The sequence below is a fragment of the Hemitrygon akajei genome, chromosome 10 (assembly GCF_048418815.1).
Source record: "Hemitrygon akajei chromosome 10, sHemAka1.3, whole genome shotgun sequence".
In the NCBI taxonomy this organism is placed as follows: domain Eukaryota; kingdom Metazoa; phylum Chordata; class Chondrichthyes; order Myliobatiformes; family Dasyatidae; genus Hemitrygon; species Hemitrygon akajei.
Genome location: NC_133133.1, coordinates 152,626,440 through 152,648,668, shown reverse-complemented (window position 1 = coordinate 152,648,668; position 22,229 = coordinate 152,626,440). Strand labels below are relative to the sequence as shown.

Here is a 22,229-nt window from a genome sequence, read left to right as displayed (position 1 = left end):
AAAAACTCCTTATTCAGGGAATAGTAGTTCCAGCTCACAACAGATTCCTTTGATCAAGTCCCAAATGATTCCCTGTAATTGTAACATCAATGAAACTGGACAAATTCTGTAATTATTAACTGCAACCGAAATTTCATCAGCAGGAACAGTGATAGCCCAATCCCCATTAAACAGTACAGTACATGAACACCTCAAAGAAAGATGGAACAAGACGTTAAACATTGTTTATTCTGTGGCTTGTAAAATAAAATTGTCATTTACTGGAAGATGATTAGTGTATTTGCAGTTTATTTCCTATGAAAAGTTGCATGCTCTTATGTGTTATATCATTGAGAGGGATTTATTTTTTGCAACTGGAAGTCCCAAAACTTCAGTGCACATGTCAACAACAGCTGGTAAAATTAACTCCGTCAGAATGCAAATAGGCACAAGGTAAGAAGAACACCTGGATAATACATACATAATCAGTTCTGTAGTCTTCTATCTTCCAAGCAATCCGTGACTTTTCCTTTTATCCTCTCTTTGAATTTTGACTTAGATCTTCTGCCTAAAAGTTAGCAGTTCTAACTTTTATATATGTGGTTAGGCAGCAATTAGTAGCTCTTGAGCCAAGGCAAAAGTCCCCACTTTCCATGTGGCTGACTAACAAACTTGGGGTTGTCAGGAAATGTAGAGGAGGTTTGGTCCAAAAGCAGTGCAGCTGAGGTGATTCAGCAATGAACAATAACCTTAATAATTGCAAAACTAATTAGCTGCAAAGGGCCACAAAACAAGGGAGAATGGTTACTAAGCACATCAACCAACAAAGTATGTGAAGGCTAGGAGCAACTATTTGAGGCTGGCTGGTTTAAGGGTGAACAAGGACTGTGGATTTTTAACCCTTCGAAGGTGAATACTTTTTTACTAAGATGGTGGTTTTTTGGAAAAACATTTTTGGTGTTTTTTAAGATGGCGCTATTTTTTTCTCATGTCTTCTTCCTACAATGCATCGCTTATCACAGTTTAAATATTTTTTGGTTTGTTTGGGTTTTAACCCGATTTATAAGTTTTTAGTGTTTATATTTTCTTCGGTTTTTTTTTCTACTACCAAATATATTAAGAAGTCTGGTTTTAGTATAGTGATTATAATTTTTAAAGTTTGGGTGGATTTTTAAAAATATATATATCCTTTATATATGGAGTGGTCTTCCGCTGATATGGGGGTAGTGTTAGTTTCATTCCTTTTTTCCAGCCTTTTTTTGGCTCTGGTTTATTTTCTCTTTCTTGAGTGGGAGGGGGTGGTCTTTTTTCTAATTCTATATTTCTTTTATCAGTTTTTTTTTTAGTTTTTTCATTTGGGCTGATTTTGAACTACAAATATGTCCGCGATGTCATCACTTCCGGGTCCGCTTTTTATTTTTGTTCCTCTTCCAGGGGCATGAGTTTATAATTTGGTTAAACCCTTTTTATACCAAAGGGTTGATTTTAGAAATATGGCTCAGACCATTAATTTTATTTCTTGGAATACTAATGGTTTAAACCATCCAATTAAACGAAAGAAGATTTTCAAAGTATTCCAAAGACTTAATGCTCATATCATTTTTGTACAAGAAACTCATGTGAGGAAGGAGGACAATTATCGCTTTTTTAGGTTTTGGTGGGGTCAACAGTATCATTTGAATTCGAATGCCAAAGTAAAGGGAGTTTCAGTTTTTATTGACTCCTCTATTGCATTTGTCCAACATGATATCTTTTCGGATCCGAATGGTAGATTTTTGTTAATTACGGGTTTACTTTTTAATAGAAAGATTGCTATGGTTAATGTTTATGCTCCAAATGTGGATTGCCCTGATTTTTTTAAGTCCTTATTTACTTCTTTACCTAATTTAAATGAATATAAGTTAATAATGGGTGGTGATTTTAATTGTTGTTTAAATCCTTTGATGGACAAATCTATATCTACTCAGACTGTACCCAATAAGTCGGCCACTTGTATCAACTCTTTCTTGACTGATAATGGAATTTTTGATATTTGGAGATTTCGGCATCCTAAGGACAAAGAGTTTTCTTTTTTCTCACATTTTTATCATTCTTATTTGAGAATTGATTATTTTTGTATTGACTCTTGTTTGATTCCTTCGGTAAATGGTTGTTATTATGATATTATAGCTATTTCTGACCATGCTCCATTAAAACTTTCTATTAAATTTACGGACACAGTTCCTAATGCTAGACAATGGTGATTTGATTCTACCTTATTGCAAGATCCGGACTTTATTATATTTATGAATGAACAGATCGATTTCTTCTTTTCAACCAACTCCACGGAAGATATTTCTTACGGAACACTTTGGGACACTTTTAAAGCATATATATGTGGACAGATTATTTCTTACTCTGTTGGTCTGAGAAAACGCATAAAGAAGGAAGCTCTTTTATTGGTTGATAAAATTAAAGAGATTGACAAGAAATATTTGATTACTCCTAGTAAGGAGCTTTACAAACAAAGGGTTGAACTTCAAACAGAATATAGCTTATTACTTACATCTTCGATTGAAAATTAACTGATGAAGTCCAGATCTGATTTTTATATACATAGTGATAAATCGGGTAAACTGCTAGCTAGTCAATTGAAGAATGCTTTGGTTAAACGTCAAATTACTAAGATCCGTCAGCAAAATGGGGATTTGACAATTAACCATGATGAGATAAATAAATCATTTCAAGATTTTTATACTTCCCTGTATCATTCTGAATTTCCTCAGGATTGTAGTACCATGTGTGATTTTCTTGGGAAATTGAATTTCCCAAGATTATCACCAGATGATCTTTCAATATTGGAAACTCCTATGACTGATGCAGAAATCAAAGGGGTTATTTCCTCCATGAATTCAGGGAAAGCACCTGGTCCTGATGGGTATACAGCAGAATTTTTAAAATGTTTTTCCGCTACTCTCTCTCCTTGGTTATACAGGGTTTTTGAAGAAGCAATTAGATTGGGCAATTTGCCACAATCTTTTTATAGAGCTTCTATTTCTTTAATATTGAAGAAAGATAAAGACCCTACTGATTGTGCATCCTATAGACCAATATCCTTACTGAATGTAGATTCCAAGATTTTTTCCAAGTTACTTGCATCCAGGTTGGAAAAGGTATTACCCCAGATTATTTCGGAGGATCAAACCGGTTTTATTAAAAATCGTTATTCTTTTTTTAATGTTAGGAGGTTATTGAATATTGTGTATACTCCTTCACATAATATTTCAGAATGTGTTATTTCATTATATGCGGAGAAAGCATTTGATAGAGTTGAATGGCCATACTTATTTAAGGTGTTGGAGAAGTTTAATTTTAGTCTGACATTCATTTCCTGGATTAAACTGATTTATCATACCCCAGTAGCCTCGATGTTTACTAATAATCAAAGATCTCCCTTTTTTCATTTATTTTGGGGCACTAGACAAGGCTGTCCACTTAGTCCACTATTATTTGATATTGCTTTAGAACCCTTGGGAATTGCTATCAGAGAATCACAGGATATTCTTGGTATTAATCGTGGGACAGATATTCATAAGTTATCTTTGTATGCAGATGATTTATTATTATTTATTTCCAATCCTGAGAAATCCATTCCTGCAATTTTATCATTGTTGGTTCAATTTAGTGATTTTTCTGGGTATAAGTTAAATCTTAATAAGAGTGAATTGTTTCCTTTAAATAGACAGGTCCCAATTTATGGAAACTTACCTTTTAAATTAGTTAATGACTCTTTTATTTACTTAGGGATTAAAATCACAAAAAACCATAAAGACTTATTTAAGGTTAATTTTGTACCCTTAATTGATCAGATTAAATGCTTGTTTACTAAGTGGTCACCATTATCTTTATCTCTGATAGGTCGGATTAACACTATTAAGATGGTTATTTTACCTAAGTTCTTATATATTTTTCAAGCGGTACCAATTTTTATTCCGAAATCTTTTTTTACTAATGTTGATTCAAAAATTTCCTCATATATTTGGCAGAATAAAAATCCTAGGTTAGGTAAAATATACTTACAGAAGGCAAAGAAGGAAGGTGGATTAGCATTGCCTAATTTTAGATTTTATTATTGGGCAGTTAATATCAGATATTTGATGTGTTGGTTGAAAGATTGGGATGGATCTTTTAGCCCTCATTGGGTGAGCCTGGAAATTAAATTGGTACCAGGTTTTGCACTGGGTTCTATTTTGGGGACTTTGCTCCCTTTTGCTCTTTCTAAATTGCCAAAACGAATTGACAACCCGATAGTTAAACATACTTTACGTAAATGGTTTCAATTTCGGAAATTTTTTGGGTTGACTCAGTTTGTTTTAAATATTCCTATTGTATCCAATTGTTTTTTCCACCCTTCAATTATAGACCAAGCTTATTTGGCTTGGAAGACTAAAGGATTACTACGATTTTCTGATTTATTTTTGGATAATTGTTTTATGTCTTTTGAGCAGTTATCTAATAAATATAATTTGCCTAGATTTCATTTTTTTAGATATTTACAGATTAGGAATTTTTTAAATACTGTACTTCCTACTTTTCCAAACTTTGTGTCTTCAGGCATTTTGGAGAATTTATTTGAATTAAACCCCTTTCAGAAAGGACTTATATCAAAACTTTATAATATAATTATGAAGATACGTTCAGAGCCCTTTTATAAGACAAAAAAATGATTGGGAAAGAGAGCTCAACCTTATTATTCCTATTGAGAATTGGGATAAAATTCTTCAATTAGTTAATACATCATCTATATGTGCTAAACATTCATTAATGCAGTTTAAGGTTGTACACAGGGCTCATATGTCCAAGGATAAATTGGCTCATTTTTATTCCTATATAAATCCTATTTGTGATAGATGTCAATCTGAAATAGCGTCTTTAACTCATATGTTCTGGTCGTGTCCGCTTTTGAAAAAATATTGGAAAGATATTTTTGATATTATCTCTGCGGTATTGAACATTGATTTACAACCCCATCCTATTACCGCAATTTTTGGTTTACCAATGATGGACTCACTTCATTTATCTTCTTCCGCTTGTCGAATGATTGCATTTCTTACACTAATGGCTAGAAGATCTATTTTGTTGAATTGGAAGGAAATTAATCCTCCTACTGTATTTCATTGGTTTTCTCAAACTATGTTATGTTTAAATTTAGAAAAAATTAGAAGTGATGTATTTGACACTTCTACTAAATTTGAAAAGATATGGAGACCATTTATTCAATATTTTCATATAATGGACCCTGTTCCAGGCCTATTTGATTTTTCAGTTTTGATTTCATATATGTCAAGAGGATCGGAGTTGACGACACTGATGATTTTGTATTTTTGTGAGATATTACAAACAGCCCTTTTTTTTCTTTCTCTTTTTTCTTTTTTCTTTTTTTCTCTTTTTTGTTATTTTTTCTTCTATTAGTTATTAGATTTTAGATCAGTTTTTTTTGCATAATGATTTTTTTCTTTTTTCCTTTTTCTTATTTCTTTTTATTTTATATTATGATACACCTAGGTTTGCCTTGTCTGTTTGTATATTGTATCATTTACGATGTGGGAATACTTATTTATACTGTAATCGTTGTTCTTGTAATCTTTTATAGTTAGTTGAAATATGTACGTTTGTAATCCCATTATCTATGTACCAATTTTATTTTGTTGTTATTAATAATGATAATAAAAAGATGGAAAAAGAAAGAAGAAAAGAAAAGCTTACCAAAGTTTCAGATAGCTAGGTACTGTTAGAGATCAAGAAGATTATAAGGCTAACAGGAAGGAGCTTAAGAAGGAAATTAGGAGAGCCAGAAGGGGCCATGAGAAGGCCTTGGCAGGCAGGTTTAAGGAAAACCCCAAGGCATTCTACAAGTATGTGAAGAGCAAGAGGATAAGATGAGAAAGAATAGGACCTATCAAGTGAGTCAGTGGAAAGTGTGTATGGAACCAGAGGAAATAGCAGAGGTACTTAATGAGTACTTCACTTAAGTATTCACTATGGAAAAGGATCTTGGTGATTGTAGTGATGACTTGCAGCGGACGGAAAAGCTTGAGCATGCAGATATTAAGAAAGAGGATGTGCTGGAGCTTTAGGAAAGCATCAATTTGGATAAGTCGCCAGGACTGGATGAGATGTACCCCAGACTACTGCAGGAGCCGAGGGAGGAGGGATCATCAGTGGGGACAGGAGAGGTTCCAGAGGATTGGAGGGTTGTGGATATTGTTCCTTTGCTCAAGAAAGGGAGTAGAGATAGCCCAGGAAATTATAGACCAGTGAATCTTACTTCAGTGGTTGGTAAGTTGATGGAGAAGATCCTGAGAGGCAGGATTTCTGAACATTTGGAGAGGTATAATATGATTAGGAATAGTCAGCATGGCTTTGTCAAGGGCAGGTCATGCCTTACAAGCCTGATTGAATTTTTTGTGTGACTAAACACATTAATGAAGGTAGAGCAGTAGATGTAGTGTATATGGATTTCAGCAAGGCATTTGATAAGGTACCCCATGCAAGGCTTATTGAGAAAGTAAGGAGGCATGGGATCCAAGGGGACATTGTTTTGTGGATCCAGAACTGGCTTGCCCACAGAAGGCAAAGAGTGGTTGTAGATGGGGCATATTCTGCATGGGGTCAGTGACCAGTGGTGTGCCTCAGGGATCTGTTCTGGGACCCTTACTCTTTTTGATTTTTATAAATGACAAGGATGAGGAAGTGGAGGGATGGGTTGGTAAGTTTGCTGATGACACAAAGGTTGGAGGTGATGTGGGATAGTGTGGAGGGCTGTCAGAGGTTACAGTGGGACATTGATAGGATGCAAAACTGGGCTGAGAAGTGGCAGATAGAGTTCAACCCAGATAAGTGTGAAGTGGTTCATTTTGGTAGGTCAAATATGATGGCAGAATATAGTAATGGTAAGACTCATGGCAGTGTGGAGGATCAGAGGGATCTTGGGGTCCGAGTCCATAGGATTCTCAAAGCAGCTGCGTAGGTTGACTCTGTGGTTAAGAAGGCATACGGTGTATTGGCCTTCATCAATCGTGGAATTGAATTTTAGAGCCGAGAGGTAATATTGCAGCTATATAGGACCCTGGTCAGACCCCACTTGGAGTACTGTGCTCAGTTCTGGTCACCTCACTGAAGGAAGGATGTGGAAACCATAGAAAGGGTGCAGAGGAGATTTACAAGGATGTTGCCTGGATTGGGGAGCATGCCTTATGAAAACAGGTCGAATGAACTCGGCCTTTTCTCCTTGGAGTGACGGAGGATGAGAGGTGACCTGATAGAGGTGTATAAGATGATGAGAGGCATTGATCATGTGGACAGTTAGAGACTTTTTCCCAGGGCTGAAATGGTTGCCACAAGAAGACACAGGTTTAAGGTGCTGGAATGTAGGTACAGAAGAGATGTCAGGGGTAAGTTTTTTACGCAGAGTGTGGTGAGTGCATGGAATGGGCTGCTGGCAACAGTGGTGGAGGTGGATACAATAGGGTCTTTTAAGAGACTTTTGGACAGGCATACGGAGCGTAGAAAAATAGAGGGCTATGGGTAAGCATAGTAATTTCTAAGGTAGGAACATGTTCAGCACAACTTTGTGGGCCGAAGGGCCTGGATTGTGCTATAGTTTTTCTATGTTTCTATGGTAATGAGTTGGAAACGAGTGGCAGGTGACTCCTGTTAGCTGTGTGGACACTGAGAGGTGCCTGCCTGTGAGGCCTGACAGGGGCAAGTACGACATTTGAATTTAGATAAAGTTGACAAAATTAAATTGCTAGATCTTTTTTTATATACTTGAATTGATTTAGATTACTTGCTTTTATTCATTTTCTTGTGTTTATAAGTGAATTTTATCTGTTTTTGTTTAACTTCCTTAAGCTATTGAATACTTGTGAAAGTTCTAAACATTTAAGAACACAATATGTTGCAAATATTTGTGAGGAAGGGTTTTCCAGTTTTGATTGGGCTAGCTCTTGCGGATCAGCTAAAAGATGGTTTTCTGGAGAAAGTTCAGACCTGGGAACTTGCTCTGGGTAATAATGGGCTTCTCGTGGATACAGGTGACAGAGCATGGATGGCCTTCGGGTTAACTGAAGATCTGAGCTCTCCATGGATGTTCCCTGACCTACTGTGTTTTCCATTATTTTATATTTTCATTTTAAATGATTAGTGTGAAATTTCCAAATATTTTCATAAAAATACCTAGATGCTTGTCTTATATAATTTTCATTACTGATACACTGTACCTTTCATTTGACAAAATTTCAGTGCAGATGGCATTAATATATGAAAATCAATACTTAAGTAATCAGGTTAGTACTTGCAAATCATTTTCTTCTTGGGCTAAGATGAAATCTTTATATCAAATGTACTAGAGGACGGTTTAAGAATTTGTATTTTTTATCAATGAATGTAAAGACTCATTTCCTGTATGTGTTCCAGACCACTCTCTTCCATGACATTTAACCCCTTCATATTACTTACTGTAACGTTGCAATTGATTAGCACATTTTTGGCTCAAGTAATTTAGAAAACTTTATAAACATGCTTAGTACATCTTAAAACATATATTTCATAAAGTAAAAATGAATTTGATTTTTTAATTTTTAAAAAATTATTTAGGAATTACTTGTTGCAGATATCTGGCCTTTTTTAAAACAAACTTACTTTTAGGGACTGTTTTTTGAAGCTCCACTTAACACAAAGTATAATTGTTGCCAAGTTCCATTCGGGCTAACCTAAGCCTTTGTTGGCACCTAGATCTATATGACTGACTTGCTTGTGCAACCTTTGATGTTCAAAGGAGAGAAGCTATCAGGCAACATGCAATGGTGCTGGCAAATATATTTGAGGGTAAGCTATTTGTTTTCAATAACCGTACCTTGTATTTTTAAAGTTTGCTTGTGACTGATGGATTGTGAAGTACTTGTCTGGAGGAGGTACAAGCCTAGAACAACTGAACTCAGTGTTGAATATGGAAATCTCTACTCTTTTAAGTTGAAGGATAAATTTCTGCTCCTTTACCTTCTATTGAATTTTGTTGGAATGGGAATCAAATGTTCGGAGAAGGTTAATGGGAAGCACTATATTCGCATTGTGAACATCTATTATCATATGGTAGTGTTGGCAACAGTATAAAATTGGTAAAGGAACCTCATCTTTTGGATGTTTCGATCAGGTCCCATTCTCCAATTTGTTTGAGTGAATGAGCTGACAATGATATGGAACTCACCCTCTAAATAGACGCACAGAAAAGCATCTGTGTACTGCAGTTCAGTGCCTGAGATTGACCTGACCTTTGTTTCAGACTAGATTGATTATTTTCAGATCGTATCCTGTAAATTAGCTTCAATACAGCAGGTGTTGGAGTTGAAGTGCAATATTGCAGTGAGAAAAATGCAGGAGTGAGTTTGAATAATGTGATGGCCTTGTTTCCACTGGGATTGTGTTTGTGGTGACCCCCTTGGATAGAATCACTGCCTGCAATTCATCATAGAGCTGTCATTGAATGTGTTACTTATTTGTGGTATCTTTAATTTAGAAGGATTCTCCATGGTTGTTCTCAGTCGACCAAATCAGCATCTTACATAAGGTCAAAAGACCATGTACAATGGTTGATGCTGCTCCCTATATATTTCTTGCATATGGCTGTGGTGGAATTCATTTTGTGGTAGAAGAGTAGCATACAAGAAATTAGTGCACCTCTTAGTCCACTTTTGCTTTATAATACAAGGGCCATTTCATTGGGTTCCATTGGTTTTTGCAATCCTGTAAAACCCCTTCTGTAAAACAATAAAGTAGTCCAATAATTATCACAGTAAAAGATTCTGCAACTTGTAGATTATCATCTGCATTGGATTTTTTGGTCCCATGTCCAGGTCTGACTTGCGTTCTCCGGGGTTGAAGAAACAAATAGCTTTCACTGGAGCACACCAACGTAAAACACAACCATGTACCAAATAATGGTTTTATTTTACAGGTCTTTGAAAATTAATTTATCAAATATAGATTTCATTGGCAAGGTGTTGCAAAATGGACTAATGGAATTCCTATCACTTTTGACCCCCAGGGACTGCCTAAGAAGAAGATAATTGGGAGTTAATAAAACAATTAAACCGCTTGTGCGCAATTTGCACTGCTCCCTCTAAGCTGCATGGCTGTGCAGCCAAGCAGTAACAGCAATGCTTCACTGCACATAACCTTAGTCATTGTGCAGCTGGAACTTTCTTTTACATAGTACAACGTTAGTATAATTTTGAAATTATGCTCATATAATTTTAAAATCTGTTAATATAATTGTGAAATACCCTGTAATTAATTATGTGAATGAATAGAATCCATACATTTTAAAAATAATAAACATACCACAACCTTTACTTTTAAACATTTTAGAGCTTCAACCTACTTACATGGTCAGTGTTTCAAGTTACAACACAGTTACAAATTGTAACAATAAACACAGATGGAAGTTGGTAGCTTATTAACCGAAGAATTTGAAGAATTGTCAATTCTTATAGACATTGTTGGAACATTTCAGGCTTCCAGTGGATTCAGTCTTATGAATTCAGTCAAATGTAAATCCAGAAACAGACTATAAGTGGAACATTTGGATGATCTAATGAGGATTAAGACGTATCTTTCATCTGGATGAGAAACTAATCTGTACAGTGTTTATAGACAGTGGATTTGTAATAAAGTCAGACAGGAAAACATTTACAAAAAGTGAAAGGATTTTTTCTGTTGTACTGTATTTTGTTATACCCTTCAATTAAGAAATAAAATAAAAAGTATGTGGATTTTCCATTTTCATTCTAAATATTCATATTTTGCAAATTACAAAAAATACATTTAAAGTGCCATGCAGTTTTCAGGCCATGTAAAAATTTCCTGCTCAGAGCAATGGTAGGTCCACACAGCTGCAAAAACAAAATCAGAGGGAATGTTGGCTACTTGGTCATCACGTTCACACCAACTGTCAAGTAACTTTTATATTAATTCCACTTGGCTGTTCAAATGCTTGTCCAGATGCTACTTGTATGTTATCGGCATACCTACTCCCACCACCCATTCAAGCGGTGAAGTCAAGGTTCTGGATGAAGAAGCGCGTCCTCTGAAGCCATCCATCTGTTCCCTATCTGCACTGGATTCTGTATTGCGTGTTTATCATGTTAACTAGCCATGTGGGTGGGGGCGTGGTAAAAGCAAAGGGTTTAGCCATGCATTTATGCTTTGTTTTGGACAGGTTAGAGCTGGGGACCATTGGGAGTCACGTCTTTTGTTGACTACTTACAGTGTTTAATTGCATTTGAACTTGCTGAACTTTCCTTAAGTACGTTTAATATCACTAGTTCTTAATTTCACAAGTTTCATTGCTTCAAGATTGTTTGTTTTGCTTGTTGCTAATAAAGGGCCAATAAACCTTGAACACTATTAGAGGGCACATCATGCAATGATAACTCCCTGGGTGGTTGCCAGCAGCAGCACTGGGTTGTTTGAGTTGCTGCTATGCCTTTCTTTAGATATGCCTGCTGGGGGAAGGTGTCCTGGTCTCTACCCTATCTATACTCTTCATAATTTTATATACATTTGGTTTGGCCTCTCTCAGCCTCCTTCACTGCTAGGAAAACCAATCTAGCCTCTCCTCACTGTTGGTTTTGACATTGGTATTGGTTTATTATTGTCAAATGTACCCATATTTACGAAAAGATGTATTGCCATTGGAGATGGTCCAAAGGAGGTTTATGAGAATGAGAATGAAGGGGTTAACATATGAGTAGTGTTTGATAGCTCTGGGACTGTACTTGCTGTAGTTTGGAAGTATGGGGGAAGGGTTGCGGGGTGGTATTTCATTGAAACCTACTAAATATTGAAAGGCCAAGATAACGTGGAAAGGATGTTTCTGATAATAGGAAAGCTTAGGATCTGAGGGCACACACAATCTCAGAATAGAATGACATCCCTTTAGAACAGAGATGAGGTGGAGATTTGTGGAATTCATTGTCACAAACAGTTGTGGAGGCCACGTCATTGGGTATATTTAAAATGGAGATTGATAGGTTCATAATAATGAGGGTTTAACGATAATGGGAAGAAAGTAGGAGACTGGGAGGAGGGGGTAGTAAATCATCCATGATGGATGGCAGACCAGACTCAAAGGGCTGAGTGGCCTGACTCTGCTCCTATCTCTTATGGTCTGTGGTAGGGGTCCCCAACCTGGGGTCTATGGACTCCTTGGTTAATGGTAGGGATCCCTGACAAACAAATAGGGTGGAGAAACCCTAGTCTTTGGTTATATGGATGCAGTTATCTCCATGGCATCACAATGCTGTCATTGAACACAATTTCATACCACACCATAGCACAGATGATGACTTGATCAAAGCAGACAGCTGACTGGTAATGAGTAGATGTGATCAGTGCTCGCTTGGCCAGTTGGACAATAGAACTTCCAATATGTTTATAGAGAGTGCTATGAGGGAAGCCAACGGGAAAATCCAGAAATAACAATGGACGAAGGTTTCAGCTACAAGTAAGTAGATGCAGGAGAGGAGATAAATAACATTTGTAAATGGAGAGGACTAGTTGGAAGTAGATCTTGGGGTCAAATGGGAAAATCCTCCACTATGTTTATTTATCATGCTTTGTACTAAATACGTATTTTAACTTTGTAAATTAATGTTATAGGTTTGCATCCTCTTAATAAAGTTGTACCAATCTATTCCCCCATCATTCACATTAATATGTAAGTGTGTCATACAGTATTTTCATTATTTAGTGTATCATAAAGAAAAAATCTTTCAAAGCAATTCACCAATTAGCAACACCTGTAATCACTGACAGGTATGATTCGTGTGAAACTTATAGAATGTCTCCCCCCCCCCCCACCAAATACATTTTTAAGTCCACCTCTGCTGTTATCAGTTCCTGGATGAAACATTAGTTAGTTAACAATTTCCATATTTTATCACTGTAATCCACTGGATTAAAAAGAAATATATAGTGGGTTCATTTGTTATTTTAAGTTATTCAATCCAGCTCTGACAGAAACTCTTATCTCTGGTGAGCATCTCCCTAAAAAACACTACTAAAAAATTGAAGAGCAAAAAAAATTCACCCACTACCAAGATAATTCAATATATTTAAATAAACGATCCGAATCTTTAAAACATCTTTCTCTTTTGATGTGATGTTTTAATTTATTATATGTTACTTTAAACAGCCAGATTTTAATAAAACTGCAGTGGACTAATCTGTGCACAAGCATTCTCAGTTTATCAGAAAATTGCTTGATTTCTTTTGATAAAATTTAGCCATGGTTGCAAACTGGAAAAAAAAACAAAATGTGAGTTTATGCTCACAATTCCTCCTGTAACTTTTCTACATGTTGCTATTACCTTTTAACTGGGAAATTCACTGGATTCCGTGAAGGAGATTTAACCAGAATTCAACTGATAGAACACAATATTTAAGAGACATCCTAAATCAAAATTAAGATTGTTTTAAGAAACATTGAGAGATTCCTTTTCTAAACAGAAACAGGATATTGCATGGAAGTCGAATGAGATTCTTAAAACCAGTAAAACTCTTTAGAAAGAGGAATTATACCAAAACAATTAATAATATAATTTATTTTTCCTGTAATTTTTATCTTGTCAAGAGCTTCAAATGTAATTATCAGTATGTTAAAAATGCATAAAAATGCGAGGGGAACTGTCGCACCAAGAGTTTCTGAAATGAAATTTATCACTCCTTGTTATTATATTCTGCATGTAGCTGAATGGATCTGCCGCTGGGATTAATAAAACACAGCCATTACCCTGAACATTGAATCCGACACAATATGAAACACCTAGTCCTAACTAATCGGTGTCTAGATTTCCTTCTTGGAACATTGAAGCACCATACCATACCTGTAACATGAAACGTTTATAGTCGAGAATTATATTTAATCCTAACACGGACGATGGAAAAGGATCAGGCGGGGGAGGGAATAAAACGTAAAAAAAAACTGCTTGGAAGCTGTCCCAGGCAGCAGAGTAATTTGAATACGGTGCATTGTCCTTCAAACGCAGCTCACTGTAATCCCGCCCTGTTCCAAACAAAGTAGCAAGAAGTCGGGTCCTGGGGAAAGACGGGTAAAGATGATGAGAGGATAGTTTTTTAAATCACATTTAACTAAACGCATTTACTGTAAATTGTTACAAAGTGCGGTGGAAGGTGGGCTGGCGGTGCTGGAGAGCCGAGTGAATGGTTGGCTTTTACCCAGTCTCTTCTCTGGTAAGTGGCTGTCAGTGGGATTGGTCTGAAATGACGCCATCCTTTTATTTTTAAACCAATGACCTCATCCCTGCTTCAAGTTTTACTGAACAGAAACAAAAACCTTCCTCTTGTGCATGTTATTTTTTTAAAAAAAAGAAAAACTTTGCTTTTTCTGCTTCTCGTATCGTGTTAAATTTACAAATAGGTCGCCAGCGTTAAGAATATCGGACGTAGAGACTTTGAAGCACGTCGGAGCTTCGAGTTTGTTGAAGTAAGTCCCCCACAACAGGGGAAAAAAAATCATCTGCGGCCCTGCAGTTGTCCCCTCACGTGTTGGGGGTGGGGTAAAATGAAGAATATGTTGGAGACAGCTTGCTTATTATTAGAGTGATATGATTGTATTTGTTTACTTTTGTGTTAAAGTACTTACTTTGTTCTTGGAAATTTAGTTGTCTATCTCTCAATTAAGGTACTGGATAAAAGGTCCCATCGCCTTCTGTGGTTGAAACTGATTGTCTTGTCTTGTAAAAGGCCTAGGGAAGGACAATGTTTACAGTAACAGAAAGTTTTTAACCCAAATTTCATCTCAAGATGAAGTTAGTTAGCAAAGACGTTCTGTTATTAAAATGGTATTTGTAACCTCTCAAGAAGAGCTCGACCGGTGTTTTATGTATTTTGCATTTGTTAAAATGTTGCGTCCGCACAAATAACGAACTTAAATTCCAGCAAAATCAATAAAAACTACAGAACACAAGTAAACTACATTGGAGCTCAGGTGTATCCGCCTCTCGGCATTTCGTGTTTGATTTGTTATATCAAGAGCAACTTGCAAAACACGTTATTGGAAACTGGGTTCAAAATTTATATATATATATATTGGATTAAGTTGGTCTATGCAGGGCGATAGTTATCTAACTAGGTCAGATTTTATGAGCGCGCTTCAAGTTAGCAAAGAGTATGAACTTGCATTTTTGATTGTTACCATAGCAAAGGAACGAGACGTTGATGGAAGTGTGCAGAAAGGAATTTTGCGTCAATTGTAAAAATGACAGGTATTTTCTGCCACCTTGTTTCTTCTGGAGGCTGAATGAACATACATTGCTAATCTGAAATGGTAAACACCACGGTTAAAGCAAAATAACATGCTTTCTTAACAGTACAGTTACATGTAAGATTTTTGTATTGGGTATCATTTATTTTACATTTGCAAAAGCGATTATTTCCATATAGATTTCAGTATAGAAAGATGTCTCAAATCACTTCAGAGGCATCACAGAAAGAAGTAAGGTGAAATCAAAGAATGAGAATTTGGACAATGGCTTAAAGCATGGAGGAGATGGGTGGGAGGATGCACAGATTGAATTGCTGAGGTTATGACTGAAGTAGGTAAGAGCACAGTCTGGATTAGTAGAGAACTTTGAAGCGCAGGAGATGGAGGGAGAAGGAATTCTGAACCTTTTAGCTGTTTCCTTTGTACTCACCATTTGAAACATACTGAGTGTAAAGTGTATGTATTATAAATAAGTTTGTATACATAATATTTGAAAACTCCGAGGTCTCTGACTGGATTGGTGAGGGTTTTAAATATTGAATAAACATCTTAACAAGTAATGATTCTAAACTGTTTAGAAGTAGCATGTTACTGTTGTAGAGGGATAATAATTTAAAACATTCCAGGCAACTGACAGCTAGCTGATCAGTTTTAAACTTTTTTTTAGAAAGCTAGGCAATTAATTTGTGCATGAAAAGCTTGTGCAGCTAATAACGTGATGGTGACGATTGGATCCATTGCAGTAATGTTGACTGAGAAATAAGTATTAATCAGTACAAAGAGTGTGACTTTTTTGCTATAATTCAAAGTAGTATAATAGGACCGTTTGCATCCACCTAAGACAGTAAGTAGGTTCGCAGTTTAACAGCTTATTCAAAAAGTAGTAGCAGCTCCCAACAGCGCTGCTCTCCCTGTTGGTACAAATTTATGGAAATCAGATTGTGGATTGGCATCAGCAAGAGCAATAACACCCATTCTACAATCATAAAAAAGGGAGATAACAAAATCTGCTTAATTAACTCCAAATTCTACCACTTCTTGCAATGCACTGGAATACTGGAATAGGATTTTTGCAGTGTATAAGTTTGTAAAGAGCATATTTTTGCCTTTTAGCTATTGAAATGCAATGTATTATAATATTTTTATGGTATATTTCCTGCTGCAATTCCTTAAGTGAAACAAGCTTAATACAAATCAGGATATTAATATTAAGCCTCGAAGGATACATTATAAAATGGATAAATATTAAAAACTTAGTATCGACCTTTTGAGAAGTGATGCAGTTAAAAGCTGCACGGCCTCCATAAACCACCTGTTTTGCTCATCACTGATTACCAAGAACTAATTTAACTATGCACTAAACTAAATATGAGTAATGAGGTACTGATAATGTTCAAAGATGTATTTTATTGTGTAATTGCACATTTGATATAATGCAAAGTAGTTTAGGCTTAGTATTATAGATTCAAGCATTATATGTAAAGTGAAACAGATTTGCATTAACAAGTTGCATAAGCACAATTGTATCTCATGAATTTTTCAGAAATGCAACTATTTTGGAAACTTTAAAAAAATATATAAAAAATGCTGTTATGGCCTATACATTTTAGATACTATTAAAATCAACCTTGATTAATATAGTCTTTAAAAATAATAATTAAATTCTGAATATCGTTTAATTAAGAAATTATTTTATGAACATGAAATGCAAACTTAGGTGCATGCAAATGAAAGCTTTAATTTAGGAATTGAAAGAAGTGCGTCACTCAAAGTGATAAGAAGGAATGCTGAATAGAGGTAGTTTTGGGATATTGAAAGCACATTTAAAAAGTATTTTGAAAGTTTTTACTAAGGATGAAGTGATCCCTCAAAGTAGTAGTTAGGATGATAGGATGGGACATGTGGAATGTGAAAGATCTTTGGTGTTGGGACAGTGAGAATAGGAAGCAAACAGTAAGTTAGTGTCAGAGGAACACAGGATGTGAATAGTGCATCCTCAGATTGATTTGTGAGTTGCCCAAAGTTCATCAGTACATGTCAGCGTTTCTGATATTTCGCTGTACAGTATAACTATCAACAGGGTTTGGGTTTTGTGCATGTGTGCAAGCATCCAACCTCGAAACTCTAGCTGCCATTCTGGCACTATTGCTGAACTCCATCCACGAGGAGTAAAGATGACTAAATTGCAGAAATTCCACTGTGCTGGTGAGCAGAGTTAGATCTGCTCCAGTAATGACAAATCATTTATGTGAATGACGTGAACATCTGTAAGCTATCAAGGAAACTTTTAGTTAAATTATGTTAAGTTAATGGAGTTTAATTGAATTATTTCAGTTGTTATTAAAGTGTTCATTTCCAATTTTTGTTTTTAAAAATTTGTAATTAATTTAACATAGCCTTTGAATGCAGCTGAATGTCAGAGATGTTTGTCAGCCTTCAGTTTTAGGCAAGTTTGGCAGTTTGCTAAATAGTGGGTGTGGATTAGCTTTTATCAGTTTTTTTCAGCTGTTTTGTGGGTAGTGTTTGTTCTGGCCCACCTATTTGATGGCATTGGGCTGTGCAAGATCTGCCACATGCTGGGAACTTGGCGCAGTAGGTCAGGCTGGCATTTTGCAGGAAGTCGACCCTGGCAAATTCAGACCGAGTCGCAGAGGACACCGCCGGCAGAAGATTCTGGTCCAGCGTAATTGGGTGAAAATGGATTGTTTTCCTGGCTAATAGTTGTAGATTATTTCATCACACAGGACATTGTTGTGAACAAAATGACTGCTGCATTTCTCAGGATTACAGAAGAAACTGCACTACAGAAGTATCTAATGATCATGAGAGACTTGTTTCTTTTCGTGGCCACGATAGGATTACTTCGTTATGGATTGTGTGATATCTTGGAAGATAGTGTGGGCATATTTGGAGTGTAATAACTTGAGTAATCTTCAAGATAGTGATGACGGTGTAAATGAATATTGTACCTGTGGCAGAATTGTAGTGGGCAGCATTTTGGAGATGGAGGAAGTTGATTCTGTAAGTAAGATTGTATTTCAGGTTTAAAGCTTGGTTCAAGGTCTAATTGGATGCCTAAGTAGCACTTCTCTGTGTTTAGCTTTGGAGTGCAGCAGGGAAAGTTGGTCAGGTCAAAGGCAGAGGCCCATGGAGACTGCAGAGCAAACAAAATTATTTCAGTTCTGCTGCACTGAGTCAGAGAAGCCAAAATACTATACGATCTATATGATATCGGACTAGCAAGACTTTTTACAAGAGCTATTTGTATTTATGTTCTTCCTATAAAGATAAAATACACCTAAGGCTTTTATGGGTTTATTCAAATAAACTTTGGCTCAGATCCAAGTTTAAAAAAAACAAATGGATGATGTCATTAGAGGTCTGTTAACTGTTATTTACTTATGGAAATTTACTGTGGAAACTTAAGTCAATTTACTTACAGAGTTCTGCAAGGTACCGTAGTTTTTCTTTACAAACTTTTCTATTGCAATTCTGTATGTTAATGTACAGTACTGTGTAGATAATTTTTTCATTATGTATTAACATGAAATATATCTTAATATCATCCCTTCAGTGTGTATAAACATAACATTGAGAACAATCTATTCCATGAAAGAAGTAACAATTTATTTATAAGCCAGTGATCTAACTCATTAATTGAAATAAGTTCATTCCATTGTCCCTTCAGAGTATGCAAGAGAAAGCATTTTGGCAATTTAACCATGTCAGTTGATGTATCACTGAGGTTTCAGTTGTTTCCAATCCAGACACCTCAATGTGTTTGTTGTGTTTGTTGACTCTGAAGGTCCTTGGTGTTATATTAAATCTTCAATGTAATTAAATCAATTAATTTATATTGTAGTGCTATCAAATTTACAATATCAGATCAAATCATTGAAAAGACTCTTTAAGAAGTTTCCTAATGGTGCTTCTTCTGTAGACCTAATAACTGTGATTATCAACTCTATTTTTGCCTGCTAACTTGTTACTACTATGCTGTCTGTGCTGGTGCAAGACTGATTATAAAAAGCATTTGTTTGCTTATATCTTGGTACTTGTCAAATTTTGTTCAATACCTTGATTTAAATCCAACAGGATCTATACCTGTGGAATCTGCTCTCAAAGCTAGTATCAGGGAAATCTCAATGGTAATCCTAATTGCATTGTGAAATGCTCACCAACAGTTGAATGTGACTTGTAATTTAAGAACCAACAAACTGAAAAATTTGTTTAATTTTTATTGGCTTTTGTGTCTGCTCGCAAAGGTAGTTGTGCTGGTTGCACTATTTATTATTTTTCATTTAAACTGTATTTTGACTTTTCCACAGAATTTGTTACTTCTTACAGATTACACTGCAGTTGTCCTTGATCCAGTTTTAATATAACTCTACAAATCTCTGGTGAGACCGCACTTAGAGTATTGTGTTCAATTCTGGTCACCTCGTTATAGGAAGGATGTGGAAGCAATAGAGAGGGTGCAGAGAAGATTTACCAGGATGTTGCCTGGTTTGGAGAACAAGTCATATGAAGCAAGGTTAGCAGAGCTGGGACTTTTCTCTTTGGAGCGTAGAAGAATGAGAGGGGACTTGATAGAGGTCTACAAGATTATGAGAGGCATAGATAGGGTGGATAGTCAGTACCTGTTTCCCAGGGCACCAATAGCAAACACCAGAGGGCATGTGTACAAAATTAAGGGAGGGAAGTTTAGGGGAGACATCAGGGGTAAGTTTTTTACACAGAGGGTTGTGAGTGCCTGGAATGACTTGCCAGGGATGGTGGTGGAGGCTAAAACATTAGGGGTATTTAAAAGCCTCTTGGACGGGCACATGGATGAAAGAAAAATAGAGGGGTACAGGTTTCACCCGCAATCTGAAGGTAGAGCGTTCCTATGAAACCGTTTGTAATCTGAAATGTTGTAAAGCGAAGAAGCAATTACCATTAATTTATATGGGAAAAATTTCTGAGCGTTCCCAGATCCAAAAAAAATAACCTACCAAATCAAAGCAAATAACACACAAAACCTAAAATAACAGCAACATATAGTAAAAGCAGGAATGACATGATAAATTTACACCCTATATAAAGTAGAAATATTATAGGTACAGTGTAGTTTCACTTATCAAACTCGGGAAGGCAGTGAGCCAAAATCAATTTGGAGAAAAAAAATTGGCACGTACACACATGCGCAAACAACTGCCTGCACAAGGCTTCACAGTCATTGTAGTCTTTCTCGGGGTAAACACACGTATAAAGCGGGCATTTTTTTTTGTAAAAGTGAAAATCCTCTTTGGTTAGCAAGAACAGGTACTAATGTAAGTCTTTTGTAATGGCGAGTTGTCGTTAAAGCAGGGGCCACCTGTAGTGTGGGTTTAGTACTTTTTTTTAAAGGATTATATGGGTCGGCACAACATGGAGGGCTGAAGGGCCTGTGCTGTGCTGTTACGTTCTGTGGTTCTATAATGGCAACACAGTGTCCATGAAACACCTTGCATCAATTTTTACAGTCTGAGAATTTTTTCTCTATAACAATGCTTTTTACCCTTCGGGCATTCTCCATCAATTTACAAACAATATATTTAATTATATACGTGCTGTTATCTTTGTCATATCATTTACATGGAACTTTATCAGATGCTTTTAAAAAGAATCAAATGTATATTCTTGGTTATCTCTTATTTCAGATAATTCTGTAAGACTGCTAACAATTTGTTTATAGAAAGTCATTCTGCTTGACTAAAATCAGCTTGTTTTTCTTGTAAATTAGTTCTCTCTGATCAGTGTTGCTCTCATTTCATAAGTGCAAAGCCATGGCATGGGTAAAAGTTCTTTAACTTGACAATCCAACTGAGAACCAAAATTCATTGGGATCATGTTTATTGGTTAGTGCTTCGTTACGGCTTTGAGTATGTTGCATTAGTCTGTGAGCAGAATCTCTATCAAACTGATTGTTACAAAACCAAGGAAAGGAAAGGAAACCAGCCAATTGTTTTACCAATTTGAAATACATTTGTTAACAATAAAAGTAATTTAAGTGAAATGTGTAGACTCTTAAAGCTATACTCCATCTAGTAATTGATAAATGAGAACACTGAATGCAGCTCTTGATCGTTTTCCACTGCCACCCCCACTGAATTGTAGTTTTTTGGTGGCTCTTCCTATGATTGTTGTTGTTCCTCTCTGCGCCTCGTGGCACGTTGGGCAGCGACTATCCCCTTTCTTTAGCGTTATTCTGTTATTTTTATGAGGCTAGCTTCATGCTTAACCCAGCACGAGATGGATAGCGTGCCAGGAGCCAGCCAGGTTCAAACTCGGGACCACTCGTCTCGAAGTCCAGTACACCACTGGCTGGCTGCTTGCTGTGATTATGTGACTTGTATTAGAAATCTCAAACACCATCACTCACATTTTAAGGTTTATTCGATTGCTCTGCAGTACAGATTTTTATAAGGTGAGGGTTAGTTCTATTTTATTTAAAGTAACATTGATCTATGTTTATTTTTAAAAATGGCTATTTTAATTAGTCCTGGTCATTTTCTTTCATTTTCTCAGTGTACTTGTGACTTTCTTCTGTCTTCTGATTTGGTGTAGGCTGACTCGATTTTGGATTGTAGCAGCTTGTGGAAAGTTGTACTGAACAAAACACAAATAGAATTGCCTTAAACCAATTTTTTTAAAAACCTTAATTATTGGCAGGCTTATGGTATCCAGTTGTGAAATGTCAAAGATGAGAACTTGCAACTGATGTAACAGCGATCAGGACTCTAGTATTGTCTTCTAATTTGATAAATTCCAGTCATTGATTTAAAAAAAAACTGAAATGAATTATAAGACCTGTGATATTCTTGATAATTAAGTAACTCTCCCCATTTACTTGGTTTGTATTCATTAGGCATATATTTTGTGACTTGATTTTAATTTACTTAGT

At 36.0% G+C, this 22,229-nt stretch overlaps 1 protein-coding gene across 2 annotated transcripts in view; it reads left to right on the top strand.

The window, feature by feature from the left end:
• Positions 1-14,089: 14,089 nt before the first annotated feature.
• LOC140734834 (dual specificity protein phosphatase 16-like) overlaps positions 14,090-22,229 on the top strand; it is a 60,491-nt gene continuing 52,351 nt past the window's right edge. The window contains exon 1 of one of the 2 annotated variants that reach the window (XM_073059415.1): positions 14,090-14,271. The gene's annotated coding sequence lies outside the window, so the exon portion shown is untranslated. Of the gene's footprint in view, positions 14,272-14,339; positions 14,525-22,229 lie in introns of those variants that run through there. The other variant, XM_073059414.1, reaches the window with a different exon arrangement.